Source organism: Heterocephalus glaber, unplaced genomic scaffold (assembly GCF_053883595.1).
Source record: "Heterocephalus glaber isolate CG9 unplaced genomic scaffold, H.glaber_assembly_v1.0 deba00000818, whole genome shotgun sequence".
Lineage (NCBI taxonomy): Eukaryota > Metazoa > Chordata > Mammalia > Rodentia > Bathyergidae > Heterocephalus > Heterocephalus glaber.
The window spans coordinates 11,275,296-11,302,661 of record NW_028258164.1 but is presented as its reverse complement, the minus strand read 5'-3'; the positions used below and the strand labels follow the sequence as shown (position 1 = coordinate 11,302,661).

Below are 27,366 nucleotides of genomic sequence, written 5' to 3'. Positions count from 1 at the left end.
GTGGCAAAGGATGGGAGAAAAAGTTAGAAATATTCTGCAATGAGAATATGGGTGATGTCAAAGAATAATATATAATATTTAGGGTGTTTATATTTTCCACTTTGATGGAAGTTCTGGCTTTAATACTGAAAATAATGAAAGAATTGTAATTTTGAAAACAAGATGAAGTAAAAAAACAACATGGTCAAGATCAAAGTAGCTGTTTCCATTGGAAAATAATAAGTTTATCATAAGCAGTTCCATATCCATCATCATGGTCATGCTCTCCATAGGTCTCCTGTGCTGGGGGTGGTGGTGGAAGTCTGTACCCAGCAGGGGGGACTCCTCTTGCTCTGGGTGTGAGAAGCCCTCTTTCCTGGCTCACTGGCCCTCGGACCCCCCTGGTTATTGGTTTTCCTTGTGGAACCCCAACTCCAACTAGTCCGGCTGTAACTGTCCCTCTTCCCCTGGTTATTGCTGGGGTTGGCACACCTCTTGTAGGCAAGGTGGGTTTCCCTCGAACTAGGGGAACTGCTGCATTTTCTGATCCACCCTTCAAATATGTTAATTCCTGCAGCTGTGCTTGCCTGATCTCATCATTATAGTCAAGGATGAGATAATTTTTTGATTTCTTCCAAAGCATGTCCCATGCAGGCAAAAGCTTCTGCACGTGGGGCGAACACTTCGATGAGGACGTGGAGATCGTCACTAAGGTGGAAGTGTTTAGCTTCTCCACTTTTCCTCAACTCTTCTTCCTTAGCCTTGTCTCTCATGGAGCCTTTTCCAAGGATGGACATTTTTGTCAAGGTTTCTTCTTGTAAACGCTTCAGGGAATTGCCACGTGGACCCCAAAGTGTCCCCACAAAGTTAAATGTAGGAAGCTGTTTTACAGGAATGAACACTTTCTGTCCCAGCTTCATGTTCTTATTAATCACATCAATGTACTTTTCTTCATCTTTGCCTTCCCCTTTTTGAAACTTTCTATTTCTTGGTTCACTAGGCGCAGGACGTGCGTGAAGGAGGGGTCCAGCGAGTCCTTCTCCACCATCGGGCAGGTACTTCTCCTCCGGCTGCACGGACCGGGCCAGACACCGCGGCGGCATAGGCGACTTATGATGAACAGAGTTACGATTCCTGCGATAACAGCTACAGCACCCTAGCCCAAAGTGGCGCTGATTACTATGATTACGGGCATGGGCTCAGCGAGGAGACTTCGATGCCTGTGGACAAGAGGAGTGGACTAATTCCAGACACAAGGCACCTTCGGCGAGGACAGTGAAGGGCGTCTACAGGGACCAGCCATATGGCAGACCCTGATTGTGCTGTCTGATGTTGTGCAATGGCCAGTTCCCACCGTCCTGTATACTGCTCAAAGTAATTATTTCTATGAACAATCCCTTTTTAAATAAATCAAAATGTTTAAAATCTGAATGGATGGAACTTAAAACTACTCTGTCGAAACATCAACCTGGTCAGGAAAAAAAAGACATGTAAAATTTTGTTATTTCCAATCTGTATATGAAGAAATAGGTCATCAAAAGGAAAAATAACTTTGATTAACTAGTGTTAAACGAAAAATAGGTTTACTAAATATGTTAATCCATTCTTTTAACATAAGCCTCACTTTCATTTTAAAGGTTTCCATAGAATTTAGTTATTTTACCTTTCAGCCATATGCTAGTTTTTTTTCTCTTGCCAACATGTGTAAAAAGGGAAGACAATTACAAATGCAAATAATGTGGTATTCTTTTGTAACTCAAGTTTTGAAATGTTCTGTAGTGTTAAGCAAAGTCTCCTCTTGCTTGATACTAAATAAACTTTTGAAAGAAAAAAAGAAAGTAATAAGTTTAGGTGACAATTTTATAATAACAGAAGAATATATAGGTATAGGAATTTTACTGTAGCCTAAGATTATGAAATCATCCATTACTATTGTTTCTTTGTCTTCCACCATGAAATTGGTGGAAAAAATTACAATTTCATTGTTTATTTTCACTGAATAAAATGTGCAAATAAAGATGCATGTAGATCTAGTCACAATTACTTTTTTTCTCTGTTTTGGTTTTTTATTTTGGTGTTGGGGATTGAACTCAGAACCTCTCACATGCTGAACAACTGCTCTACCACTCACCTACACATTAATGGCCCCACATTAATTTTCCTCAAAGGCCTAAAGGAAGGAATTAAAGCCACCTGTAATTATACAACTAAAGATGCAAATGAAGGTTACCTTTATAAAAACAAGAAATTAGTATGTTTCTGTTTTAAAAAGGAGATTAAAATCTGAGCTGTAAAAACAATACAAGAGATAGAAATCTATGAAAAATTATTTAAGGATGAGATAATATTCTCTCAGATTGAAATTAATTTTGTTATTTTATGAAGCTTAAAGAAAACTATTCTAGTAATTTCATGAAAACATCTACTGCTGTATTATACACAGGAGGAAAAGAAGTAGTTGTGTTTTAAGGAAACTCAAGAAACTAATAAATATTTCTTACCAATTTCTATCTTAATGAGTTATCATTATCTATGTGTAATATTTGCCATTAGAAAAGAATTAGCTATTTTAAAATGGAAATAGCTATTTTGACCTTGACAGTATTGTCTTCTACATCTTGTTTTCTAAATTATAAATCTTTCATCATTTTTAGTATTAAAGCAGAAATTCTATTAAAGTACAAAGTATAAACATTCTAAATATTGCATATTATTTATTGACAGCACCCATAATATTAATGAAATTTACAGTGACAGGGAGAAGTAACAGAGAACAACACTTAGAAGTCTTTGAATTTTTTCATGGTTAAAATCTGCTTACTTTTCATCAACAATGAAAATGTTGTGGATTCAAAGTTGCTCTGAAAGTTACAAATGATTTCACTTGGAAATTTAGTCATTTAAAAAATCAATTAAAAACTTTATGTTTTCATATATTCATAGACCTTCAATGTTATTCTGGAAAACTTTATGGCATAAGTTTTGCTAATTCTCGATATATAACCCAAAGAAACCAAGATTGGCCAGAATTTTTATGATAAAGCTTTGGTGCTTGGCAGAGCTGTGAGATGAACATGCAGCGATCGAGTTTGCAGTTTGTTTTACTGCTTACCAGGGGAGATCTTCACGTTTTAGGTAAATGGTTATAGAAAAGCAAAGAATTGAGCCAGCGGTGGCAATTCACACCTATAACCCCAGCATTCTGGGAGGCTGAGGCAGGAGGATGGCAACTTGAAGCCCAGTCTAGGCAATTTATTGACTTAATGAGACCCTGTAAATGAATGAATGAATGAATGAATGGCTGGGAATGTAGCTCATTGTGAAGGGCCTGGGTCCAATACCTATTACCGGAAAAAAGAAGGATAAGAAGGAAGGAAAGAAGGGATGAAGAAAGAAAAGAAAGAAAGGAGAGAAGGAAGGAAGAAAAGAAGGAAGAAGAGAGTATTGGAAGCTATGTAGAAGTCAAGAGAATTTAGGCTTTATGTTTAATCAACATGCAGTATAAGAATAAAATTCTTATAAATTTAACTAAAAGTAACTAAATTATTTCAGCTAAATGTATATTTAAAATGTTTTCCTTCTCAAAATATATACCAGTTTACATCAATAGAACAGTTGCATTTAAAATATAATTTATGAGTGGATTGTTATTGCCCTGTATTACTCTTTCCACTATAAGAAACTCAGACATTTCATAATTGCGAAGGATCACTGAATAACTTGCCTATATTAAACAGAGAGCAATGTTTCTGTGCCCACTGATGACATCTGACAACTTTGTAAAATGGACCAGACATCCTTTATCGCAATTTAATGCATATCCACAATGTGTGTCCCCAAACAGCTGGGCTATAAATGTAGTGTCTTCAGACATAAAGCAAGGTATCTTTAGATGTGCCAGGCACTGCTAGTAGATTAGTTTGAGCACTGAAATCTCACACTTTTAAGTTCTAAGAATTCTTATCTGCAATCTCACTTTCATTAAAAATTTATTCATGATAAAATGAGACAAAACACAAACCTCTAGGGTTTTGGTGTTATTTTGCTTCAAAGAACCATATTGACAATTAAAAAGAATAATTTAAAAAAAATCTGATTTGTGTCTTGACTTGCCACATTTTACTTGCACATTGATATTTATTTATATCACTGTACTTACAACAGTTTCCATACAGGTTATGTGTAATTAAAGATAGAAAAGCAGAATTTCTCCATTTGATGGGCTTTTACATTATGAACCTGGAGAAATGCTATCCATGCTGGATGCTACTATTGATATTTAAATGTCAGTTGGCCAACTATATAAAAAGGAAAGATGAGAAAAACCTCCTAACGGAGAGCAGGATGGTGAGGAAAAAAGGAGGTAGCTATACCATATACAGACAAGAAGAAAGGAAAAAATATGTTTTGTAGCCAAATGACATACATCATCTAAAGGGGGAAAGGGAATGCTGATACTTGCCCATTGAAACCCATAGCAGAGGCCAACTGAATACAGCATCCAAGAATATCAGGAGATATAAATGCAGAGAGGTGGAGATCACCAGAAACAACAGAAGAAGCAAAACAGACTGCTCTTAGGTGGACATGCTGGTGTTGGGAGGACACCAATGAATATCTCAAATTCCTCATCCAGGGTGAAATAGTATGGAACAGAATAACTACTCAAATCCCACATATGTATTAAGGAATAATAAAATATTAATTTTATCAACCCTCTTGATTACAAAAGCAAACTCGCAAACAAATTAACTGTCTCATGGTTACTCTGTTATACAATGCTCTTCAACTTGGAAATGACAAGCTGTGTTTTTCACTCAATCTTCCACATGCTTGCATACATCATAATTCACAACACTCTTTAGTTCCATGAGCAATGTATGTCAAAGCCTCCACTGATTCCAATCTTAATTTTGTGAACATTATTTTCTTCCTCATTTTTCATGATCTCTTAGCAGCATGCCTGTTGCCTGCTTCCATCTCCTTAGCCTGCAGTCCTGCCTCAATCCTCTTTTGGATTTCCCTTGGCCTACCTGGCACTCACTCTGTCTCTATGAAGGTATGGTCCCTGATTCAGCCATTAGATTTTGGAGCCCTCAAGGATGAGTCTTGGATGTTCCGCTCTTCTCATCCTATATTTGCTTCTTAGGTGATAACATAATACATGATTTCAATGTGAGATGCTCCTGCACATAGCTAAATCACAATCTTGTTACTAGCCCTGTCCATGCAGTTCTTACTATATTTGTTCAGTTGTCTACTAGACACTTTGTCAATGCTGCAAAAGCACTTTAAGTTGAGTTCAACATTTAAAAAAAGAAGTTTGTGATCTATTCTTTGAACTGGATTCTCTACCCTCATTTCCTACTATGGTATACACTTAGACAGGCATCAGTGAGTCATCTCCAGGACATCTTCCCAACATATCCCATATTCAATCCATCACCAAGTCCTGTACATTTTATCTTCCACTACTCCTAGTGTTAAGTTCTTCTACTCATTCCCACTCCTCTACCTCTTCTGAGTCCAAGATGCCACCTTAACTACCAGCATATCTCATTGACTGGGGATCCTGAGCACTCTTTACTGGCCTCAAGTTTGTCCTCAATACCATAGCCCAGCAAGGTTCACAGGAAGCAGATAAGATCACATTACCTCGCTCCCATGTCCATTACTCCCAACACATGCAATCCTTTGGCTTGCAGTACTTTAGAGGCACCTCTTGGGCCTCTAGTAGAATCAAAACCAGAAGTCAATGACTTGGCTGATAAAGCCAATACTTATAGGATCTACCCAACTGTCCCACCTCATTTCCTACAAAGCCACCCCTTTCTGTGTGCTTCAGCCACATCAGTCTTCCCTCTGAGCTCTTAAAGCTTTGAATATATAATTTTGTCTACCTGGAACATAAGTCTTCCTCCCACCCTGAGCTAATTCCCAATGCTCAACCCAACCATCAACTCCTACAGTGGTGGCACACCTATGGCATGCGTGCTACAAGGGGCTGTTTGTTATCACTGAAAGCTCTAAAAGGTTCATCATCACTGCCCTAGGAGATGTTAGCTCCCTATTTAAGTCATACTTCCATGGATGCATGTGACCCTTAGAGCACCACTCTCCAGATTGAGCACAGGTGCAAAGCTACCTCCATGGTGCTGATCTTAATGCCAGACTCCCCAACAAAGACACAGCCTGTTTTTCCTCCTCACATGTGTATTAGTCAGGTTTCCCATTGTGCAAAATACCTGACACCCACAAGTTTAAGAAGGATAGGTTTAATCTGGCTCATGGTTTCAAAAGTTTCAGTACATGGCTGTCTGGTTCCATGACAGGAATATCATGGCAGAAAGGTGTGGTGGAGCAGAACTCTTTATTTTGTGGCAATCAGGAGGCAGAACCCAAAGGAAGAGCTTCAGCAAGAGATATATCCTCCAGTGACAGGTCCCCAGTGACCCACTTCCTCTAAGTGGGACCCGCTTCCTAAGAGAACATTCAGCCATGAACATCAGTGGATTAATCCACTAATGAGTACAGTGCCTGGCATGATCTGGTTACCTCTCCAGGAGTCTCTTAATCTAGTCAAACTGGCAGTTAAGATTCACTGGCATACTACAGATGGCCCCGCTCCTATTCAGTTGCTTCTCAATTATTCTAACTGAATAAACAATTATTATGGAATATTCATTTATTCAACAAACAGATGAATGCAAATGAATGTTGCATAAATTAATATTATTATTTATTATCTATATTAAAGTTGTCAATGCAGATTCCCAGAACTCCCATGAATTACCTGAAACAAAATATACTCATCCCCTGCCCAGAGCTATGTATAGCAATATTTTTTAGTCATGGATGAGCTTGCTAGTTCATTCATTTCATGCTGTGTCCTCAGCCCTGACTACACTTGTCTCATTCTTAGTCAGTTTAACAGATCTCACTTTAAATGTCACTCTCTCAAATACAGCCAGAGAATATTTGTTAAATGAATGATGACCCTATTAAGCATTTATTGATTACTATAATTAGGTGCCAGGCAGCATACTAAGGCCTGGGGTTACAAAAATTGATATGAAACTTTCTCTGCCATGAGCAACTCATTTCATATTTGGGACCTGCAGTCATGTACGGAGATAATTAAAGCACAATATAAATGGCACAAGAGCGGGATGCACCTCCTGCTTGTGGGGGAGATACACAGGAGAGCCCTGCTGTTGTTATGACAGAGTGTAGTTGGAGGAGTGCACACATCTCTTTTGTGGGATAATCTGCTTTCTACCTGTTAGCTGTATAGCTATGACCATATCACCTAATTACTTGTTAGAATGAAGAAAGAGCCATTATTTTAAAACATTGCTGCCGACTTTCTCTTGTGGAGAAAACAGTATTAAACACTTTGAAGTGCTATTTGCCAGTGATATGATAGGCCCCAGAGCATCTGTTCCAAGGCCATGTTGAATTGCTTTATACAGGAAGATGGAAAGAATGTGGCTAAGGTGATATAGCAGGAAGAGATCCAATACAAAGCCCAGTGAGAACAAACATGTAGGGAGATATAATGAGGCCCTGGGAGAAAAGAGAAGCTGAACCATCCACTGCAAGGCTGGGCCTGAGGGAAAACAGTTCCACACACATCCAGGCAGCTGGCTGTAAATCTTTTTTGGGTTATGCCTCTTTTGAAGATAGAGACATCTGTTATTTTGTTTTAAATTGTTATGTTCTGATATAAGCCCATCCTATATGACAGTCTCACCTAATTCCTGAGATAATTAAGCCTCCGATATGACTACACCCAAGAGGCATTTGCACAGAATACATTTGCCAGGCAGGAAATCCCTGCTCTGAGAAGGAAATAGTCATGGGGCACCGACTGTCCTTCTCAACCCATGCATTGTCGTGCTCCCTGCTCACCAAGAAAATTCTTCCAATCTTCAGTTTAATGGCAAATGCAAAGCCCTACGAGTTCCCCCCTTTTAGAGCGCAACACAGGTAGGCTCTGTAGAAAACAAAGGCTGAAATCTTAGCATTGGGAGATGTTTAAATCAGATCAGGTGTTTAGTTTTCTCCCTGAGCTCTCTGAGACCCAGTAACTCTCAATTGGAAATCCCAGAATTCCCAAAACAGTGATCATTCTTAATAGGTACATTAACATAATGATATTTTTCAGAGCATTTAAACCTTGAAAATGGGCTACCAATACACATTTTTGAGCTCCAGAAGAACTGACAGCTCATTTTCTCCTAACAGCTACATGCTTTTTCTGCTTCTATATATACGCCTGCTTACATTTTTATTTTTATTTATTATTATTTTTCTGCTTACATTTTTATTGAATTGTTTCAGGTAAATGTAATCCCCTTCAAAAGATTGTAATTTCCATATGAAAAGAGACAATGTTGTATACTTAATTTTATCTCTGGTTGCAGCTAAGCAAAACATATTTTCTTTAAAGTTAGAAAAAAAGTCACATGAAATTGCAATATTCCAACAGCATAGTATTGAAATGGTCTATTTCGTTTCAGGTTAAAAAGAGATTTTTCAGGCGAAGTGTTGATCCGGTTGACATTAATAAAACAAATACTGAAGCTGCAGACAAATCTCAGGTTTTCCTTATAGCCCAGGCTGTCAAGGTTCCTATAAAAGTCCATCTGGAACAGGGAGATTATTCCTCTACAGCTGTGCTGCTCAATACCAAATGTGGTTATTTAAACAAATTTAAATTAGTTAAAATTAAATAAAATATAAAAATTCACTTTCTGAGTCACACTAGCCACATTTTAAGTCCATAGTAGCTAGATACATCCAGTGGCTACTGTTTTGAACCCTGCACACGTAAAATATTTCCTCTAGTACTTAGGTGGCTCTGAAAAATTCTTATTGAATAAGTGAATACCATGGAGTTTCATGTATTCCACAACTGAATGTTGAATAAATGAATATGATTTAGGATCTACATTAAAGTTGTTAATACTTGGAGTCAGAACTCTCAATAATTATCTGAAGTAAAATATTTCACAACAAAATTTAAATTAGATGATCTTGCTCTAAATATTACAAAGTATAGAATGCAAATTTGGTTGGTGTGGTGGCGCATGCCTGTAATCCCAGCACTGGACAGGCTGAGGCAGGAGGGTTGGCATGAGTTTGAGGCCTGGGCTGCACAGTGAGTTCAAGTCCAGCCCAAACAACATAGGGCGACCCTGTCTCAAAAAACAAAAAACAAAAAACAAAAAAATTAAACTAAATTAAACAAAACAGACAACCAAATAATAAACACACATGCAAGATGGGAAATAGCTCTGAGATTAGCATCTAAAGAGTTATTGGGTCATAGATCTGTGACTATCAAGGCGGATCAACTTTTTATACCTCTTTATAATTCTCTTAGTCCATGAAACTCAAATTCTGTTCTTCATGTGACTTTTTCCTTTCCCTTTCCTAGAAACAAATTTCTTACTCTCGTATCCCAGAAAGTCCTAGAGCTTATTCTCAGTTGAATATAACTTATAAGGAAAAAGAAAAGATAAGAAAAACAGGAGAACGTGTGGAAGGCAAAATTCTGAGATGGTCCCATTTTTCTCTGCCTCTTGGTACAGGTGACCGACACAGTCCCCTCCCTTTCTGTGTGGTGGACCCATGAGTACGACAGGTCCACTTCTCTGATGATGGCTCTGTGATCCAGCAGAGTGAAGGGACTCTGCAGATGCAAGTCAGGTCCTGGATCAGTCAGGGACCCAGTCCAGCAATGGAACCAGTACAGCATATGGATATAAACATTTATTTCCAGGAATTAGCAAATGCAGTACAGTGGAGAGGGCCTGGTGAGACATGATCGGAATCCACAGGACAGGTTTGCAGGAAGAATAACTGGAAATTCTTGAGCAGAAGCCCTGTCTGTAGACAGAACTTCATCTTTCTCAGTGTAACTTCCTCTCTCCTCTTAAGGCTTTTTAATTGGCTGCACTAGCTCCATTCAGATTATTGTAGATAACATACTTTACTTAGTCAATTTATGAAAGAGATTAATCTCATATAGCAAAACCTACATTAACGTTTGGTTGACTACCTGCAGATTAATCTTTGCCCATTAAGCACATAAATGTGACCCTTTCAGTTCCTTAATCAGTTGATACTTTTGTTACTCAGAAAGATGCATTTTCTGAGTAGACCTGATTCACTCAGGTGACCCCTTTGAAAGGGAATGTAGAGATTTGAGGTGAGAAGTGACAAAGACTCCCTTGTTGTTTCTGAAGAAGCAGCTGCCATGGCTTCTGCAGCTGCAATGTGATGAATTCTTTCAGTAGTGCTGAGCGTGCACAAAATGCCCCAGCCTGCAATGAGACCACAGCTCCCACTGAACTTTGCCACACCTGGACACCTGAGTCACAACAATAGTGAGATAATAATATAAAATTTAAGCCATAAGTTTGTGCTACATTTTTGTAAAGCATAAGAAAGTAATACAGAATGATACAGGACAAAGATCTAAAGAATGATGAGCTCGGCCCTTTATAACTTACTTCATATAACAATCATGGCAGTTTCACTTTGCACCCATCAAAAATCTCATTTTTTATCTTTAACGATAAGTTTAATTTGAAAAAAACCCCTAATTCTCCCAAAGTGAAGTAGTGCCTGTAAGACGCAACACTTATATTCCAGAGAGTTCAGATTATCTTTTCTTAGGGACACAAATTAGGTAGGGCAGAAGGGTTTTGTAACTATTGTCCCTGTTATACTATAAGTATTGTAGCTCAATAGTGCAAAAGAATCGTGATAAAATAGTGTTTTTTGTGATGGTAATCCACAGGGTTGATCTAATTGGCTATGGATTATTTGTGTTCCCTCCCCAAATCCCCTATATTGATAGCTAATTCCCAGTGTGATTTTCTCTGGAAGAGGGGCCCTTACTGAGGTAACTATGTCACAAAGGTGGAATCCTTATGTGGTTTTTTTTTTTTTTTTTTGTACCTGGGATCAAACTCGGGGCCTTGTGCTTGCGAGGCAGGTGCTGGAACCACTGAGCTAAATCCCCGGCCCTGGAATCCTTATGAATGGTATTAGGACCTTTATATGAAGAGGCCAGAAAGCTAGCTTGCTCTCTTCTGGCCAATGAGGACACAAGGAGAAGTGAGACAGAGGGCCTCCATCAGCACCTGCCTACGCTGGGCCTTTGAGCTTTCTGTTGTTTATAAGGCACATACTTTAGTGTACTTTAGTATTGAAGTCCAAATTGTGTAAGACATTCTAACACATAGTTTTGGAAATAAAAAAGGAAATAAATACCCATCATGGTTGATGTTAGGGAAAGTGAACCTATTATATTATTTATATCAATATTTTTCATCTTGTCTATTATCCTACTATTATGAGTTTGCACACTTTGCTCAAATTCATTTTCCGTGTAAGAAAGAAACAGGTTATTGTCTGTAAGTACTTATTATTCTCTAACTGGAACTGAACACAGCAAGGATTTTATGAAACCCAGAATCTCCTGTAAAGTAGAAATGAAATTTATAAAATCCAATGCATCAGGCATTTTCTACAAACATATCTATAAGGCAAAAACAATATTCAACACAATGTGCTGTAGTGTCTTAGTAAGAGCATCTCATTTGTAAGGCAACTCCAGCTCCATGAGCACTGAAGAGAAGCACCTTGCAGTGTCACTTGTATTGCTCCCAGCCTGGCTTTGCCAACCAGTGGTGAGATTTTCAGTTCTGCAACATTTTGTCTGTGCCAGGACAGAAGTGAATGAAGTAACCTTACCACTGGCAATGATCTGTCTGAAGTTACAGTCTCCTGACATTATTAGTTCAGTTCCAAGAGCCGTTACGGATCATCGAGAAGACTTTTTTCTTCTTTTCTACTTAAATAATAGGTCAACGTGACCTTTGTTGCCTTTTTGAATTTGTACATCAAGCTTGAGCTGCAGATGTCAAGTTTTTGTTCTCAGACTTCTGAATTAACTTGCAGTGTTCTCCCCTACAAAAGTACCTTTCTACCTTCTTCATGCTTTAGAGTTTGGAAAGTAGATGGATGTAAAAAATATGAATGGAGATGACAAGGAAAAAGATCAACTTCTCTTTAGATCCCTGATTCAAATGTCCCCTGAAATCTAAGTGAAATCAGAAATATATTTCCAATCATTTTCACTTTTAAAAATGCAATTCAGAAAATGAATACTTGCTATGTGCAATGCTTATTTTTTGCATGCTAAGGATAAGAATTCTGTATAGGAAGAAATTAATGCCTTCAAGAAATTGATAACAGATGTAATGAACATAGAAATTGATAATACATGTGATAATATATGTGATGAACACAGATGTAATGAAGCAAATTAACTTCTTCTTCTTTTTGCGGGGGGTATCAGGGATAGAACTCAGGACATTGTGCTTGCCAGGCAGGTGCCTGCACCACTGAGCTAAATCTCCAGCCCTCAAAATAACTTCTTATAGAGTCTTAAATATAGAGCAAACTGAATATAAAACCAATATGATATAAGGGCTGGAGATTTAGCTCAGTGGTTCTGTCACCTGCCTTGCAAGCGCAAGGTCCCAAGTTGAATCCCCGGTACCAAAAAAAAAAAAAAAAAAGGAAGAAAGAAATTTATATACAATATGATATAAGGGAGAGTCATACTTCTTCAATTTCTTGAAAAGTTGGGACTACAGGCTCATATTTATATGTTGTTTGCCCACAATTTAATTTAATTTTTATCCATTATATTATTTGATAATAATAGCACAAAATAGTCTCTAAGTGAAGATTCCAATGATTACCATGTTTTTGACAGTTTTTGTGTGTAAGCCACTGTCTGTTAAACTCTTCAAATAATACTTAAACATGATAAAGAAGAGTTATTATCAAATGCGTCTTACACTGAGATCAGAAAGGACCAATGGATTGTCTAAGGCATCATAGCCAATTGGAAAGGAGATAGGATTTGGATAAGCCTCTACATGGTAGATTTTCTCTACATTCAGGCCCACCTCATCCCCAGGATTTTTATGAGAAGCAGAAATCAGAATAAAAAATAAGAAAGAGTTACTTAATTTCAGAGACATTTGTGGGCCAAGTATTATATTTTCCACTTGGCAGATTAAACATTTTCATTTTTGTACTTTCCAAGGAATTTGAGCTCCGGAGATTTGCAAACTTTATATGGGATTTACACAGTTTTATTATAAAAATCTTTACTTTTCTAGACTAAAATAAGGTCAATGAAATCTTTAACAATCTTGAAGAATGGATCTGCTAGACCCAGCTACATGTGAGATGGCCAGAATCCTTTTCATTCATTACAAACCTTTCCTCTTCATTTTTCTTTATTTAAAGATATATTAACATTTACTAGGTTCCTCTATGGTTAGTGGAATGCTTGGTAACTATTTATGAAAAAGCATAATAGCTGTTGGCTGGAGATGGGAGAGAGAGTAGGGGAAGAGAGGAAAGAAGTTCATGTGTATCGATGAGAACTCAAGCTGCCTTGGCCTTCTGCGAAGAATGTTATGGCAGGAACAGGGCAAATGTCAGACATCCGCAGAATAGGAGTCTCTAGAAGGATTCTTCCACAGCGCTCAGCACACAAGATGCTACCCTTTTATGGAGCAGCCCACTGCTTCTGGTTATACAATGGAGACGTGATTGTGGTACAGTATGGGTAGCAGAGCAGTGTATTGCGTGTGGGAATGTGTGTTATTTTTTCTTTGCTTTTAATTCTGATACATCAAAATAGTTGACATTGAAATTTTAATAAATTCTTGTTAGTGTTCACTCAATACTTCATTTTTTAAAAATGATCCAAAATTAAAAAGAAACATTAAATAATAGTTAATAGCATATTGGCATTTAATCTACAAATGTCATCTCTAACTAAGAGTGATGGTACATATCTGTAATGACAGCACTCTGGGAAGCTGAGCCAGGAGGATTCTAAGTTTGAGCCCAGCTTGGGAAACTTAGTAACTTAGCAAGACCCTGTCTCACAATTAAAAAAAAAATTTTTTCTTAAGTGCTGGGAATGGAACTTAATGTGAAAGCCCTGGCCTGGGAGGTGGGGGGGAGGGCGGGAATGGGATGGAGACAAAAGACAAAAGACTATAGTATCTACTGCTACCTTAATGTTTAATTTCGAAAGGTGTAAATGCTCAATTTCGAAACCACTGAAGAACGTTTGTTAAAGATTTAGAACACTGTTAGAAGCAAGCCTGCATTTAGCATTTATTTTAATGAGTTGTCCATTCTATTTCTCTTTCTATCTCCTTCTCAAAGTTGTGGTAATTCTCAGCCAATTTTATAACTTTGCTTATCCATGATGTTAAATTGATCATATAATTTTGAGAAATCAAAACTGTGAACTGATAAAAGTAATTATCATAAAGATTTTTATGACATTGACATGCTGAGCCTGAGGTATTCTTTGCCAACATACTTGTTTTTAAATCCTTATGCCAACTGAAGGATAATTATTAAACAATTTTGCCTATTATTTCTGATTCTCATATGAATTCATTTATTGTTTAAATATAGTTTAAGCGTGAATGTTCTCTACTCCTCTTAATGTAATGTATCTCTTCCTACTTCCTCTGGGTTTACAAGCACTTTTTTCCATTTTCCAAGAGAACAAAGACTTACCTTATTTCCTCACTCTTAACTACATATCAATAACATGTCCACAGGAGGACATTATGTTAAGTGAAATGAGCCAAATGCAGAAAGACAGACACTCAGCATTCTTACATATATGTGGATTTGAAAAAGTTATTCTCCTAGAAGTAGGAAATTGGATAGTGGCTGCCAGAGGCTGGGGAGAGCCGGAGGGAGAGATGAAATGGAGCTATTGGTCACAGGACATATAATATAGATATACAAGGAATAAGTTCACAAGCTGCATTAGACAGCCTGGTGACTATACCATATGACCATACCTTGTAGTCTGGAAAATGCAAACAAAAACAATAACTGTATGATGTACTACATTTGTTAATTCACTTAAGCATTCCATGGTTCAGAGTTTGAAACATAATGTTCTACACCTTAAAACAGACAGTCTTATCTATCCATTTAAATAAATAAGCAATAAATTTCTAAAAATAGGAATGAATATATGCGTGTTATCTCGGATATAGTACAGTAGCACCCACATCAGATCCAGTGGGGTTCCATTACTTATTCCCTGTGGGATGGTCTCAGGGGAGCTGCCTTCCTTTTTTCAAGGACCTCTCTGTTCTTTATCTGTGAACTTAAAGGCTTGAAGTGATGACATTGGAGAGAGTCCTTGCCTTGAACTCTTTTCTGGCTCCATGGCTTTTGTCATCTGTTTTTCTCTGAAGTCAGTCCTATCTGTGAACATATTTTATGATGATGGAAAAGTATGCAGTTCCTTCTGGGGAATAATATTACTCTACATGAGCACTGAAAACTCATTTTAATGCTTAATTAATGTTTAAAACATGATTTCTTGTGAGATTACGAACTGATGGTGGGTAATACATTTCATCGCAGTTGAGACTATCGGAAACAAAGAGGAATCAGATGTGCTACCAAAACGAAGAACTAGCAATGGGACAAACAGCAACAATAATAATAATGGCTAATATTGATGAGTGTTTACCTTAAACTAGTCTTCGTGTTAAGCATCTTACATTTACAGTCTGAATTAATCCCTGTGACTAATCTATGGAGTAAGCATTATTGCTTCTATTGTGAGGTGGCAGAAATGAGGATTTGAGAAGCTTAAGTAACCATCTCAAATCACCTATTAAATACGTGTGCCATTTACTTTGCACCCAAACCCAAAGAACCATCTCTTTTCATTATATTACATCACTTATCCTAAAGGATAACATTACATTTCGAAGTATGGTTAACAGGAATAATCCCAGCACATATATATATATATATATTCTGTTCAAAATTAAAGAGGAATACTGTCAGGGGAATTTTTGCAAATGGATTCAATGCATGTTTATAACATAGAAAGTCACATGTGGGTGTTTTAGAGATGGATGTAAACAAATTACTTATTTTAAAAATTTATAATAAACTAAAATGTGTCAAATTGCTTAAAATATACTTTTTCTTCTTTTGGTCTAAAGATTGTGACCTCCACCCCTACCAAACAGCATATTCCCCTAGTTTTATATTTTCTTTTAAATAAAGTACCTGGAGGATTATTTATAGGTGGAAAATTAAGGGCTCTCAGCTGGTTCAAATGCCCAAGAGTGGCAAAGCAGCCGCAGTGCCCCTGAGCTTAGGAAAGGAGAGGAATGGATAGCGACAGTCTCTGTGGGCAGAAAACTGTGAATATATAATGACACAATATGACTTTTCATAGGAAGACATCAAGATTGACTCAGACTGAGTTTCCCAAAAGAACAGTAAAACGAGAGTTTGGAATTACTATTGCTGATAAAGGGCTGAAAAATTCAGGTATATCTGCATTTGTAAATCAAGATTCAAATCTTGCATACATCAAAAGCTACATTCTTTTAAAGGAAATTACGCATTTTTTTTTCAATTTTCACACATTATGCTAATGACCTTTAAGAATAATTTATTGTGGTAAGAGCACAGCATGAGATCTAACAGGTGTTCTATACATTATTTTCTCTAGAGGTACAGCATTGTACAGCAAATTTCTGGAGCTTATGCATTTTGCTTAGCTGAAACTTCACACCCATTGGTTAGTAATCTCTCATTTCTACCTCCTCCTCAGTCCCTACAAAAAATATTGTTCTACTTTTTGATTGTATGCATTTGTTTATTCTGTATACATCATACGTAGAATACCATAATACTTGTTTTTCTGTGATTATAGTTTTTTAAATATTAGTGATGCAGTTACAGAATATTAGTAAGGCCAAAGAGTATGAAAAAAATGAAGCTTATCCATATTGCTACATCTCACCAACAAATATATTTAGTATTTTGATGATTTTTTTTTACCAACTTGCTAGATGGAAGGAATGTCACACTGCATCAATTTTCATTCTGCTTTTCTCTGCATAGTCTACATCATGGACATTTTTGTTGTCATTAAAATTTTTTCCAAAACATTTTTTAGTGATGCTTTAAAATAATTCACTCAACCACTTCTCTTTTCATCATAACTTTCAAATAACCATTCTTAGGAAAATTTTAAGCTAGCTATATTATGCTCCAGTCAGACACAGAGAAATCTTTCCATTTGTACTGTTCTTTTGGCAGTCTTTGAGAATATGCAGCCAATAAATATACAAATACATCATTGTGCTGATTTTTTGCACTTATCCTGATTTTTATATCTTTAGTTTTCTCACTGGTAAGTGGAGATAATTTTTTGTTAGCTGCAGCAGTGTTATGAAGCATAAATAAATAAGGACCATAGTCCAATGTCTGGCACATAATAAATGAGAGTATGTGCTTGATACTCTAATTCCAGCAACAATGATAATTATAGAGTAACAGTCCTTCCAAAAATCTGTTTTGATCTGATTTTAGGGTACCATTAAGAGGCTACATATTTGATGAAATAGCAAAAGCTATGCTGACATTACTTAGTGCAAGTGTAAGTTACTTTACTTCTTTGACTTCAGTATTCTCATTTTCAAAATAAGGTTATAATCACAGATTTTTGCAGCATTTTGCAAGGATGTAATAAATAAGAGCCAGATACTCAATAAATGGTAGCTATTACTCAGTTTCTAATTCCAATATTTCCTAGAAGCTACATCTCTAATTTTTAAAAGTAGTAAGAACTAATCTAACAAATGGCAACTAAACTGACAAACTATCCTTCATTTTCTTAACTGAAAAATAAGTTTTTAATTGCACTTAATTTTGAAGTGTGTGAGAGTAATATAAGTAGAAATATTAGTACAGTCAAGAGCATTTATTTTCCTTTCCTGCCCCAAATACAAAAACATTAAAACCCCAAATTTCCATACAAACTCCACCTCCAATTTTAGACTATTATGAAGTAACTGAACTATCTGAACCAGACTGAGACTGCTTAGACTCATTCACATAGCTCTGCGAGTTGGTCAGTTCAATTTAGAAGCAATAAAAACAGCAGTCAAACCACTCCAATGATATCAAGCAATGATTGATTGAACTTGTTGTGGAACATAGTTTTCCACTTTCCTCATCCTATGCCCCACTGTGTACATCTCTGAATAAACGTGATTAAAGTGGTATAATGATTTTGTTCTCAAAATCTGTACAGGATTCACTGTATACTTCCATTACTTATTAGGGACCTATGAGGTAGCTAGGAGTATGGGGTACAGCATCTCCTATGGGTTGCAGAGATCAGGACATGGTGTTGAGCACATTTACTATGTTGTGGTGTTACATGGTCAGTGAAAGACTTATTAAGTGTGCAAAAAAGCAAAATCAGGCACTTCTTTCTTCAATTAATAGGTCAAGAACATTTTGAATAGGAGCATTAAGGGCAGTGTGGTGTGTATTAAAAAGAATAGAACATGTAGCCCATTAACAAAGTATATGCTACAGTATTTCTATTGTTTTGAAATGTCTATTGGTACGAGTGAAGAGTAAGGAACATCCATCTAAGTAATCCTCTGCTTAAATTACTTGAAAGATTCAGTCAGTCTTTTCTTGACTCTAAGTTTAAATTTATAATAAAGTATAAAATTTATTAATTGAGAGTAGAATTCAAACTTATCCTAGTTGAAAAGATAACTAATGACCAAAAAGGGAAGAATTAGTAATTAATCAAAATAAAAGAGCATGTATTGAAATATTTATAAGAAATTTTGTATGATTTTTTCTATAAAAAACATGGAAAATATAGAAATGTAGAGGGTCTTTTTCTTTATAATATTTAAGTTGACAAGATGATATAATAGTTGTTCATTGACAGTGTGTAATATCTAAACATAATTTAATACCATAAGTATTATTCTTATGAATATAAAGACAGAAATCTCAGTATGCAGGATCGGCTGTCTACACATTACAACCACTAATCTACACGTTAAATATTGAATCAGTTCTTACAATTTGTCCATTTTATTTCTTCTACAGTACCTAACAATACCAGATGACATTAAACACCATCTATACCAGCAGTTCTTACAGTTTTGTTTCCCTGAGGACATTTGGCAACCTCTGGAGTCAGATGTGCTTGTCACAGCAAGAAGAGGAGATGTATGACTAACATTCGATGAGTAGGGGCCCAACATGCTCTCAAATGTTCTACAGCACAAAGGACAGTTGCTTCCTTTCCAAAAACAAAGATCCAGCTGCCAAAAACATTAACAGGGTCAAGGCCAGCAAAGCTTGACCTGTTTGACATTCACCTTGGCTAAAGGGGAGAAATATGATTTTTTAATAAATTTATCACTTTACGTGTTTTAGAAAGAACATATAAGGACAAGAGTAGATAGCGAGGGAGACAAGAATGAGTGACGTAAATTATGTAAGAACAAAACAGAAGGCAATGATATGATCCACAGTCAGTGTGGGAGGTCAGAGGCAAGTAAAGCAGGCTCTACCACCAGGCTAAGCAGTTTGTGAACAAGGATAGCTGGACCCATACTGCTGCTTGACGAAAGAGAAGACACTTTGCATTCCCTTGTTATCCCAGGATCTCAAATTCAGAGGACTTTCTTTGTAGGATGGTTTTAAATGCATTTGTAGCACATTTTATCTGCAATGTTATTGGAAAGCTCATCTGGAGAATGAAGGGAACCTCTTGTCCTGCTCAATCCCTCAGATGTGGCTCTGGGTCTCTCATTTGGGTGGGCGACGCTGTTATAATTACTGCACTTGCTTTCTGTTTTTCCCAGCTTCCTGAGGGAGCCAGGGGTAGGCAGGTCACTCTCCTGATACCTGACACCTGATGCCTGCCTCCCTGTCCGTTGGCTGTTCACTCTACATCCAAGTGCAGCCTTAATTAGCCTTGCATACTGTGAGATGTCTCCCTCCTAAAGGATGTGTTTATATGCTAATAAACTGCTGTAGATCTCATCTGTTCTGGGCGAGGTGACAAGGTTCAGCCATCTCCATAACCTTGTGGTGGAAATCCCTTCCTGGCCAACCGCTGAAGGTGAGGAACAGAAGGCAGAGGGATAGCAGAGAAGAGTGGGATCCGGGTGTACTGCGTGGATCCTCTGGTTCTGCTTTCCTCCATTAGACATGTACTCTCTGGCTTGGAGTAACATGGAAGTTCTCAGATAAGAAAGCAGCAGTTCCTTTCCACAGAAGCAACTGGGTAATAAAACATCTACATGTGATAATTAAAGGGTCACTTAGCTTCTGAGTTGTTTTCCTGGAAGCAATGATCACAAATCCAGAGATGCTAGGTTTGTTTATCTTAGCAACCTAAAATAGGGACACCCTGCCCAAAACATCCCACAGATAAGTGTTTCCTTTAAGGCAAGATTCATATTGGGGGTACTTGCAAGTATAGTATTCAGAATGTTCAGAAAATATTGCCTTCTTTTTTCTGAGATCTTTCCCACACTTTTGGGAAGTAAAGTAGAGCATAGGATACTTCCTTTACACTTTCCAGGTCAAGACAAGCATGAAAGACTGACAAGACTAACATGACAATATATTGAACATGAGAATATATATACATATAAATATATATATAATATTTAAAAGTATAAACATCAAAGTGCAAGGTCCTGGTTCAATCCCCAGTACCAAAAAAGTATAACAAATCATTAAAAATTGGAATAATTGTCTTTAAGCCTGAATATAAAAGATATGATACTATCCTAATAGAGATAAATTTATTTAATCTATTATTTTAAAATGACCGAGTGCTAACTTAAGTGATTTAGATTATTTGGTTTAGAAAATCAGCATACTAAATAATTATTTTATTATATTGTTACTTTTAATTCATGAGGGTTGTAATTGCCATCTTAAATATTTGTTCTTCTCTCCCTACCTAAGCTAATTTAAATAGGTAATAATTAAGACTAACAACTCAAGAATAAAGGCTAATAAAAGAATCTCATATATATTTGCAGTGTTTTAAATTGTACTTCTTCCCTCACATTAAACTGGGATTATAGGTGAAATGTTGATGAACTATATCACTGTAACTTAGACTTTAATACTCTTTGCAATCACCCAACATAAATAAGGATTACCATATGTGCAAAAGGTAGTGGAAATATCTCAGGAGGTGGGATTACCAGAGGAAATGTACTGACTAAGACTGATAAACTTTCTGCCCCCCAATGCAATGCAAGCCTGAGTTGTGTTTATTTGCAAGATGTTCCTAAGTGAGAACATTATGAACAAGATCAGTCATTTAAATTCTTCTCTTGGGTATGAGTTATGTGCAGTACCATTGAGATTTTTTTTTTTTTGGCTGAATGTCTCTTTCTGTATGTTCTTAGGGTGATAATTGATGGGCCAGACAGTTTTTATACTCATTAGAACCCACAACAGAATCATTTCCATGGGCTATCACTGGGATGTTTACAAAGTCCTCATGGATAGGGAAGAAAAGGAGAAGTAATCAGAGGAAAGAGGTATCTAATGTCGGAGAGGGATCTATCCTGAAGACAGTGATAGAGGATTTCTAGATTTGCGACTGATGTATGTAGGTCATATAACCCTGTGGATTTTAGTTTCCTCATTAGTAAAAGAAGAGACTGGGTAGGAGAGTCTGTTGGGAATTTTTCAGCCTTAATGTTCTTGTGCAGCAACACATAACAGTTCCTCTTTGTGGTAATCAACACATCTTATTTAATAGTTCTCTGTAATTATTTTATTTTTATCTTCATTCAGCTATCATAATATGCATGTGTAATTTTCTTTTAATGTTTATTTTCCTTGAAAAATTACTTCGTGAAAAAAATTGGACTAACGTGTAATAAAAATCACATCCTCTCTAATTTCACAATGCAATTCCACTTTTATTCATAATTCAGAACTGCACACATCAATTTAACTGTATGTTATTCTTGACCTGTAATTTTAGATCGCTTTTAAATGAACATTGTTGATTATATATGTCAATTTAACTTTGAAAATTTTTGAGAGTAAACCTAAATTTAGGTTTTGGAGTAAGCAATAAATGTGAATTCTACTTAAATCAGTGGCATAATAAGCAGGCCTCCAAACTATGAATTAGTGATTTTATTATACCTAATATTTTCTCATTGAAGACTCAGTAGTATTTATTTTTTTAAAACAAATTAACATTTAAAAAATTAACTCAATATTGATACCATAAACCCCCACAGAATGGAAAATAAGACTATAATATTTTTCCTGCTTAAAAATGTTTTTCTATTCAACTATGACCTTCAAACTTTGATCTAGGAATGAGACCCACTAAAGGTCTGCCTTCTTCAGTAGGACAATGTAATATCTTATTATCTTTTAATAGCTATACCTTTAAATTAACATTGCTGAAGTGGGTACAGACCACAACACAAATGCCCTGCTATATTTTTCACCATCTCAAAAAGTATCAGACTGCTACAAGGATAATTCATCAGTTCTCCATTACCAGCACCAACATGTACAACCATTAGTTATAAATAAACAGGCTTTTTATTAGCAAGTATTCCAATTCCTGTTTGAAGTACCAACTATTTTTATAAGAATTAAAGATTACAACGTGTAATTGAATCTAAATTCCGTTTCTTTTAATAGCAATTTCCATTTCATTTTTTTTCCTTTGTAATTTTCTGGTACAACATACTAAAATTGTTAAATCTAATTACCTGCAAACTTAAATACACAGCATGTCCTACATACAAAATGTACTAGTATGATGATTGTAATTACCTGTTTATCTTTTGTAACTTGGCATTTGTAGCTACAAAATCTGTTTTTCTCATGATTTTCAAATTGTTCTAGATATCCAACCAAAATTAATGAACAATATAATTTTCCTCTGATGATAAGTAATTTATATATGTAACACATTAAGAAACCTCATGAAATTGTGGTTTAAATTAATCTGAACAGAAAATGATATAAGACCTAAAACTATTAAAGTAAGGAAAGAAACATTGAGTTATTTTTTTTTTAATCTAGTTCTTTGAGGATATCAATTGCTATGTTCAGTTTGGAAATTGCTTCAATATTTTGAATATGCTCATAAGCATACCACTCAATGTCACGTAATAATGTAATAGAATTATACCCTGATCAGCTAATAAAAGAATATATATATATATATATATATATATATATATATATATATATATCCTCAAATACTAAGTGGTTTCCACTAAGGGGAGAAATTATATCTCTACCATTTACACCTAATATGTGTTCATTCTGGCTTACAGTAGAGGAAGTCTTCCAGTTAATGAAGACCAGTGATGAACTGAGTGACTGTGTGTGTCTCTTCTTTCCAATATACACAGTCTACTTTCTTTTGGGCTATTGTGATAAATGATTCATTGGAAATGTTCACTGGATAGAATGAGAGTAAAAAGAAAAGAAAAGAAAGATGTAGAAATTCAGAGAAATATTCCTACTGAAGATTGCATAGCAAGTGAATCTTGGAAAATACCAAATAATTGATCAGGTGAGCCATGAGGGAGAAGTTACTCTCCTCAGAGAACATTTTGAAGGATAATATGTTACACAAGCAGATCTTTTATGTATTTGGAAATATGAATGGTTCACAGTAGTGCAGTACAAAATGCAGAGATAGTTGATGGGTTGAAGGGAAACGTATTTCCAACTAACATCTTGGACTTTCAAATCAATGTAACATTATTAAAGTATTTCAACACAGTTGTAACGTGATAACACTTGCATTTTGAGCAAAATTAGCAAAATCCTTTACAAATAGGAGAATTAATGGTAATCAAACTGATACATCTGTGTCACAAATAAATATATGAATCCTCCAGGAAATATTAAAATTTTCATTTTAACTAAACACATACATACGACAAACTAACTCCCATTATGGAATAAGTTATGCTCTCACCTCTGAGTCTTTATGTCTTTGTAAATTCTGTTTCATATATGGAATGTTCCTTTGTCCAAATTTTTGTCATTTTTTAAAGTGGGTGATGCTTTATCCCCTTACCAACATTGGTGAAGTTTTCTTTTCCACTGTAGTAGCATTTTTCATATAGTCCTGCACTTATTTATTTGTTTGTCCCTTCTTCCCAAATTTAAATTACTAGAGAGCAAGGACAATGCTTTAAGATATTTCCAGATGCCTGATTACAGCAGACTCAGTAAAAATATTTACTGGATATATTGAAGAAATTCTGGATACCAAATGCAAGTTTCAGAGATTCTTCTACATCCTACAAAATTAAATATCTAATTTGCAGCAGAGAACATGAGTTGACTTTCAGAACTCTTTTTGTTGTGCCCAGGAAAACTATACATATATTCTGACCAATGTTAATAAGTACATATTGCATTGTACTGGCTAGTACTCTCTCAAACATTCTTATCTACCCAGAACCTCAAAATAAGGACTTATTTGGAAATTGTATCTCTGCAGACATAATTAGTTAAAATGAGGTCATGCTGAATTCGGATGGTCCTAAAAACAATGATTGCTGTTCTCACAAGAAGGCCACATGTACCCACCTAGACACAGAAACACAGAGGGAAGAAGCCAGAGACAGAGGCTGGAATGAGGAAGCTGGAAGCCATGGAACAGTTTTTCTCTGTGACCATTCCAGAGGAACCAAATCTGCTAACACCTTAATTTGGAATTTCTGTGCTCCATGCTTACAGGAGAATAAATTCCTGTTGTCCCGTGCTACCTAGTTTATGGAAATTTGTTACAAAAGGCCTAGGAAACTAATTCATATACACATGGTGGCATCTTTTGCCTAGATAGAATGGGAGCCAAGGGAGGGAGTTGTGGTTCCCACAACAAAATGCTGTCAGTGGAGAAGACAGATGTCCTGTGGGCCCATCATGAAAGGATCAAACTTTGTCATTCTTCTACAGTATTTGTATTCAGCTTCTCTTAGCATGCTTTTATTCTTGGCCCCCACCAATTTTCCGCCATGATTTGCATTGGGTAGCCTTTCTAGGCCTTATTAATTATTCCTCCATATTAAAGTCATATATAAAAATTACTTTAATTATTTGTTCCTTGGTTTTGCAAGGTGCTGAGCTTATTTTTATAAAGACTCTGGTTAAAAGCTAATTTAGTGTTTGGCATCAAAAATGATCACTGCTTTAATCAACACACAGTGTTTGGCTTTTGTAAAGTGAATGTTTGGGCAATGCAGCCATAAAATGTTTTTCAAAATAATTCAACTGAGGAGTTTTCTTTTTGCTTCATGCCACCCTTCCAGTGTGGAGTAAGGAGATCAATGTCAGTACTGTGGGAGAAGGATTATGGAGTACAGAGTCAAAAGTCGTTAGGCATCTCATTGGGTTTAAAAAATAATAGCATATGTTTGTTTCAGCTAAGCATGGAGAAAATTTAATAAAGAGGGAGCAGAATAATTTAAAATGAGTTTAGTTTCATTGAAACTAGAAATCATTTAATATTTAAGACAAGTCAGGAAACACAAGAGGTAGAGGCCCTAAAGGCTTTAAAAATAGGCCTGGAACTGATCTCCACTTGGAACAGATGTGTTCTTTATGGTAACTTCAGGCTTCCAACCTTGAGAATACCCCATTTCTCAGACCACAGAGTGGTCACGGAAGAACTGTAAACATTAAGAGGAAAATAAATGAACTCCCTTCCTAGGCTGTAGGTTCAAGATAGAGCCCAGATTCACTGTGTAGTGATTCCTGGAAAAATACAAGAAGTCATTTCTCCCACTGGAGAAAGCAAAGCCACGTTTCTCCCTGCTAAGATCCAGGAACATGCAGTTCTGCTACTTCCTAAGACAGCAAGTGAGAGAGCAGATCTGATTCACATGTCCTCAAAGAACTCTGATTCCTATTCTCCTTGAAAATCACAGAAATCCCTTCAGAAAATAGTTCATTAAGACAAAGAAAAACACACTCTCACCTAAGGGTCCCCTGTAGTCTGAATTCCAGTATAGAGAAATACAAATTTTATGAACTTTGGGAAAGCTGTGTATAACAAATTATTTACACACTTTTTTTCTTACTACAAGCACGTATATTTTTCTTGGAAAAAAAGACATATAGTTGGCATTTTTCCTAAACAGAAAAACTTAATCTGAACCATACCTGAACATTTGATGTGATTAGGGAGATGTTAGTGATTACATTTAAAAAAAATAAATAAAGGCAGTGTTTGGAATGATTAAATTGTTGTTTTCAAAAGTAAGGAAAACTATTTAGAGATTGCTATTTAAAAATAAATGTTATAAATTATTCAGATTAGAAAGAAATGTGGATGAGAAATATCAAGAAGTAGATATTTTGGTTCTTTTTACTGTACACTCCAATATGGTAGCCAGTACTCACAATATTGAAATTCAAATCTACATGAATTAAGATTAAGATTTTAATTCTTTAGCTAATTTCAAGTCCTAGATAGACTCTTGTGGCTAGCATATGTTAAGGTCATTTATATCTTAATAGAAAATGATATTAGAGAACAATATATATCTTACATCTTTTAAAAAATATATATTTCCTAAAATGATGTTGGTTCATATATCACTTTCCTGCTATTGCTCTAAGAAATTCCTATAAACTTGGTGGTTTAAAACAAGAGGGATTTGTTCTGTCACCATACCACATGCCACAAGTCCCAAAGCAGATTCAGTGGGCTGACCTCATTGTGTCCACCATACCGTAGCACTTCTGAGGCTCTGTGACAGAATCCGGTCCTTTACTCTTCTAGCTTCTGGTAGATGCTGACATTCCTTGCTCTATAACCACAGCACTCCTATCTCTGCCTCTGTGGTCACATTTCCTCCTCCTTCCCTGCCTGTGAAATCTCCTCCACCATTTCTTCTCAGGACTAGAGTAGTGGAATTTAGGGTCCACCTGGATAATGCTGGCTGTGGTTCCCATATCGAGTGGTAACTTCATCATAGATGCAAATCCCTTGTCTTACACAAGCATTAGGTTCCAGGAATTATCATTAGGAGACCATTGTCCAACCTACTACAAAGCTATTTTCAATTTTTATTTTGTTTTATGTTGCCAATTTTTCATTTACTATTTATCATTTATTATCACTGACATCTAGTCATATAAATGTGATTGTAGTTTTCCAAGGCTGTCTGATTTCTCCTGTAGGGAATTTATACACTAAAATAGTCCTAGTTTGCTTCAGTTAATTCTCTGTGATTTTCAAAGCCCAGGCTTTCTGGAAAAGCAATTAAATTTCCACAGGTGTGTCCCTTATTATGAAATACTGTTTCATGAATTTTAAGAAGCTCCTCCAATGGAAGAATGTTTTTAAACTTATAGTTGCATTGAGCTTTTAGTTCTAATTCTTGCAAAAATTGGATATCTCAATTGCCCTCTCTCTCC

General features: G+C 36.1%; 1 protein-coding gene and 1 pseudogene across 4 annotated transcripts in view; both read right to left on the bottom strand.

Annotated features, from left to right (window-relative positions):
- Cntnap2 (contactin associated protein 2) overlaps positions 1-27,366 on the bottom strand; it is a 2,081,788-nt gene that overhangs the window by 1,246,234 nt on the left and 808,188 nt on the right. The gene's annotated exons all lie outside the window — the stretch shown is intronic.
- Positions 120-2,285, bottom strand: LOC106010705 (KH domain-containing, RNA-binding, signal transduction-associated protein 3 pseudogene; annotated as a pseudogene).